The 5,508-nt window shown below is 32.8% G+C and overlaps 1 protein-coding gene across 1 annotated transcript in view; it reads left to right on the top strand.

The window, feature by feature from the left end:
- Positions 1 to 5,508, top strand: part of LOC106474030 (F-box/LRR-repeat protein 7-like) — a 13,701-nt gene that overhangs the window by 7,154 nt on the left and 1,039 nt on the right. The window lies entirely within an intron of this gene.

Genomic DNA, 5,508 nt, shown 5'->3' on the forward strand with positions numbered 1-5,508 from the left:
TTCAGTAGATTGTTTTGATGGACATTTACTGATCGTTTTAATGATGTTAACTTGTATTTAAAAATCAGTCCTCCCACTTCAGTAGATTGTTTTGATGGACATTTACTGATCGTTTTAATGATGTTAACTTGTATTTAAAAATCAGTTCTCCCACTTCAGTACTTTGTTTTGATGTACAATTACTGATCGTTTTAATGATGTTAACTTGTATTTAAAAATCAGTTCTCCCACTTCAGTTGGCTGCGTGTTTTAATGTCACTAACAGGTTAGAATTCCAGCGATGTGAGTCATAGCGTTGATGACACAGGAAAAACGCAGTTAAAGGTAAACACTGCAAAGAGATGCAACGTGTCCCTGATTTAGCCTAAGCTTTTGTTTCTAATCGTTCAGATATTTCAGACGGAAAGTTTAATATCTTGTAGCTTGTTCTGCAGCACCTTATCGTTCAGTTGAGAAAGAGTAGATCTTAATTTATCATCTTATATTTTTCATCAGAAAAGTTTGTAGTTTGTCGGAAAACAAAACCATTTTTTTCCACTTTTTGAAGTGTCGAAAGTTTGCAAAATAGAAATAGAAATTCAAATCAAAAATATGGTGTGGCTAGAAATAACAACTACGCAGTATATCTCAGTGGTACAATATAATCAAAAAAATACTTTAGGTGTGAAAAAAAAGGTGCAGCCAAAAAAGGATTGAGCGTGCGAGTTAAAGGAACGAAACCAAAATAGGTTGTCAAGCTGGTAGATACATTTATAGCATTGATAAGATTTTACAGCAAATGTTCATTCATTAGTTAGCCTGGCCACGTTTTTTGTTGAACTTAGGGCATGATAGTGGGTAATACAAAATACGCGGCCTAGATAACTAATGAATGAATATTTGTTGTAAAATTCTTATCAATGCTATAAGTGCAGCTACCAGTTTGGCCACCAATTTTTATTTCATTTATTTAAATCACACGCTCAATCCATTTTATCCGCACTTTTTTTTTTAACACCTAAGGTGTTTCTGATTACATATTGTTGCGTCAGCGAGGTCACGTGACTAGTGTCACGCCACTCGTTCTCTCGAACCTTCGGGAATTTTCGGGAGATTACTAGATATAGGGTAGTCTGGTATATATATATGATGGTGACAAGGTGACGAGACAATGTGTGTAGGTAGCGAGTAATTGAACTGCAGTCAGAAAGTATTGTTGAAGTTAAAGTTCGTTGTTAAAACGTTTGTTATAGAGCGACTGTTGAAAATAAGTGTATCGGTAAAGTTATATTCAGAAAGAATAAACCAGTTTTATTAAGTAAGGACTTGTGTCGCTAAAGTTTCGTCGGAACGAAGTTACGGAAAATCAATTAACGACTGGAGGCGTAACAATATCATAACTTTTGTCAATATACACCAACAAACCACAGCTAGTAAGAAAGTGACATTCGACAATAACCAACATTAGCTTTAGGAACGCGACCACATTATTTGGAACAGACCTATACTTTATAGAACCAACCAGATCCTTTAAAATATATGGTGGTAGTTTTTTCTCTGTAAAACAGTGTTAATAGCTTTTTTTTCTAACAACGCCATGGAATTTAGATTAACAGTTTTTTTCATCACCCGCATGCACTCGGTACAGTCGTATCAAGCATCATTATTTACATTAATTGCTTAAGCTAATATCACGTGACGCTAAAAGTTCTTTAATTAGGAAAATGTCATACAATTTAGTCAATCTGTGTTTAAAAATTGGCAATGAATAATAACTGTTTACCCGTATGATGTTTTGATATTTGAGCTAGAAACCATTAATCTAGTTTTCTTGGCCTAACCAATACTTGTGTATCTGGATGTGTTTTCACCCTATAATTTTGCTTATAATCAGCCATCTTAATCAAAAACTAAAAACGGTCAAACATGAGCGGTTTTTGTTTAATAACTTTGCACGTGTGTCTTATATTTAGACCGCATTTGACACCTAATTGTAGGTTATAAAGTTCTATCAGGGTACAAAATTTGAAAAAAATACATAAAAGATAAGAATGTTTTTCTATCAAATAAAGTTTCTGTAGTTTCGGTGTGAAAAAGAGAATAAATTCAATCAAAATTCGAGATGTTATATCTGGTGTATTTATTAATAGATTGTCTTGAATTGTAGATATTATATCTGGTGAATTTATAATATATTGTCTTGAATTGGAGATGTTATATCTGGTGTATTTATTAATATATTGTCTTGAATTGGAGATGTTATATCTGGTGTATTTGTTAATGTATTGTTTTGAATTGGAGATGTTATATCTGGTGTATTTATTAATGGATTGTCTTGAATTGGAGATGTTATATCTGGTGTATTTATGAGTATATTGTCTTGAATTGGAGATGTTATATCTGATGTATTTCTTAATGGATTGTCTTAAATTGGAGATGTTATATATGGTGTATTTATGAATATATTGTCTTGAATTGGAGATGTTATATCTGGTGTATTTATGAATATATTGTCTTGAATTGGAGATGTTATATCTGATGTATTTCTTAATGGATTGTCTTAAATTGGAGATGTTATATATGGTGTATTTATGAATAGATTGTCTTGAATTGGAGATGTTATATCTGGTGTATTTATTAATGAATTGTGTTGAATGGGAGATATTATATCTGACGTATTTCTTAATGAATTGTCTTGAACTGAAGATGTTATATCTGGTGTATTTCTTAATGGATTGTCTTGAATTGGAGATGTTATATCTCGTGTATTTGTTAATGGGTTGTCTTGAATTGGAGATGTGATATCTGGTGTATTTATTAATATATTGTCTTGAATTGGAGATGTTATATCTCGTGTATTTGTTAATGGGTTGTCTTGAATTGGAGATGTTGTATCTGGTGTATTTCTTAATAGATTGTTTTGAAATTTGGTATAAGAATTAAGGGTCTAGTAGAGCACGTCCACTGAAAATGTGTGATAATTTGGATTACCACAGTCCAAGCTACAGAAAGTGGAAAATTGCTAAACTATCACTTCTGTTAATAACACACAGTGTTATTAAAGGTTATCTTGGCTGCACGACACATTACCGTGCATCTTGATTTTATCATTCTACCAGCGGGATACTCTAACAAGATCAGCTTATTCTTGCTACCAGCGGGATACTCTCTGATATGATCATCTTATCCTTACCACCAGTGGATACTCTCTGGTATTATCAGCTTATCCTTATTAACAGTGGCATACTCTCTGATATGATCATCTTATTCTTACTAACAGTGAGATGCTCTCTGATATGATCATCTTATTCTTACCACCAGTGGATACTCTCTGGTATTATCAGCTTATCCTTATTAACAGTGGCATACTCTCTGATATTATCAGCTTATCCTTACTACCAGTGGATACTCTCTGATATGATCAGCTTATCCATACTTACAATGGTTATCTATCTGATGTGATCTGTCTGTCTTAACTGGCGGTGGAGTATTGTTTGGTAGAGCACATATTAAAGAAAAAATTAGCTTATGCAGAACCAAATTTTGTGAAATCAAAATCCTTCCTTGCTAAAAAATATTCTGAATTAAAACCAAGAATTAGAAAAGAACTAAAAGTCGTTATTTTGAACCCTGCTTTCAGGGGGAGGGAAGTTATGATTAATGTCACAGTTTTACAGATCAACAATATTAGTCCATAGTTCTGATAATAACACTTTGTACAATGTGTGCACTTTCAGGTGTGAATTCACATAAACATTGTGTAATGTGTGAACTTTCAGGTGTGAATTCACATAAATATTGTGTAATGTGTGCACTTTCAGGTGTGAATTCACATAAACATTGTGTAATGTGTGCACTTTCAGGTGTGAATTCACATAAACATTGTGTAATGTGTGCACTTTCAGGTTGAGTTCATATAAACATTGTGTAATGTGTGCACATAAACATTAACAATAAAATATAAAAATGTTTTCAGTTTCTATTTGGTGAAATTATAAAGTATGTCATAAACCTATTGTAGTGTCCCCTCTCAAGCGTCAACAACTTACGTCATAAACCTATTGTAATTTCCCCTCTCAAGCGTCAAAAACCTACGTCATAAACCTATTGTAGTTTCTCCTAACAGGCATCTAAAACTTACGTCATGAGCCTATTGTAGTGTCCCCTCTCAAGCGTCAAAAACCTACGTCATAAGCCTATTGTAGTTTCTCCTAACAGACTTCTAAAACTTACGCCATAAAGATTATTGTAGTTTCTCCTAACAGACTTCTAAAACTTACGTCATAAAACTATTGTAGTTTCTCCTAACAGACTTCTAAAACTTACGTCATAAAGATTATTGTAGTTTCTCCTAACAGACTTCTAAAACTTACGTCATAAAGATTATTGTAGTTTCTCCTAACAGACTTCTAAAACTTACGTCATAAAGATTATTGTAGTTTCTCCTAACAGACTTCTAAAACTTACGTCATAAAGATTATTAAAATACTTTCTTTCACGTTCCAGAAATGAAAGTTGGAAAAACTGTTACTTGATGTTCCACATAAAATGTGTCGTCTGGATCATCTCATGCTAAGAAAGTTTAAATACACACTAACGGAATCATACCAAGTTTATAAGAATACTAGTTTCGACATTTCACATGTTCTCTTCAGTTCAACGTTGTTTTATTGATAAATTCCTTTATACTGTATTGTGTATTTACCTATTATAATGTTCTAAGAAGTTTGGTTTTATCTTGATTATAAAATGTTCACGTGTCGTCTAGATCAACTCATGTTTTGGATGACATCAAAGTAGACGTTCTAAGAAGTTTAGTTGTCTACGTGTTGACGAATAACTTGAAAAACGTGTTTCCTTTGACATACGTTTTCTAGATCAGTTCATGTTGGCTGCTATCCAAATTAATATTTCTTTAGGGTTTATGCTTGATAATGTCGTCCATTTTTTATAAGTTGAAACAAATTTAATCTCTCGAGTATAAACACGGAAGAAATAAATTTTATCTAAACGCCACGTTCTGTTAATGAGGGAGTTGGTTGAACCCGGATTAAATCAAGGGTGTGTATCTAACTTCCACGTGATACATGTGAGCTGAGTTACCCCTCAACAGACATTATTAGTAAACAACAAAAGTCCCGGTACATTGAGGAATTTTAGGTGATGCAAGCACGTGATCGGCACGTAAACGTTTTCTACCACCATTATCTTGAGACATTTACCGAGTTCAAAAGAACCATTGGTTGTTCTTATGTATAAGTACTCCTTTTCGTCTGTCCTGTTTCTTGGTTTCTCTAAATACCGTGTCACCTTTCAAGTAAACAAAAAACGGTTTGTAACTCATTCAATATGATATCAACTAATGATAAAACGGTTTGTAACTCATTCAATATGATATCAACTAAAGATAAAACGGTTTGTAACTCATTCAATATGATATCAACTAAAGATAAAACGGTTTGTAACTCATTCCATATTATATCAACTAAAGATAAAACGGTTTGTAACTCATTCAATATGATATCAACT

Source organism: Limulus polyphemus, unplaced genomic scaffold (assembly GCF_000517525.1).
Source record: "Limulus polyphemus unplaced genomic scaffold, Limulus_polyphemus-2.1.2 Scaffold6740, whole genome shotgun sequence".
NCBI classification, from domain to species: Eukaryota; Metazoa; Arthropoda; class Merostomata; order Xiphosura; family Limulidae; genus Limulus; species Limulus polyphemus.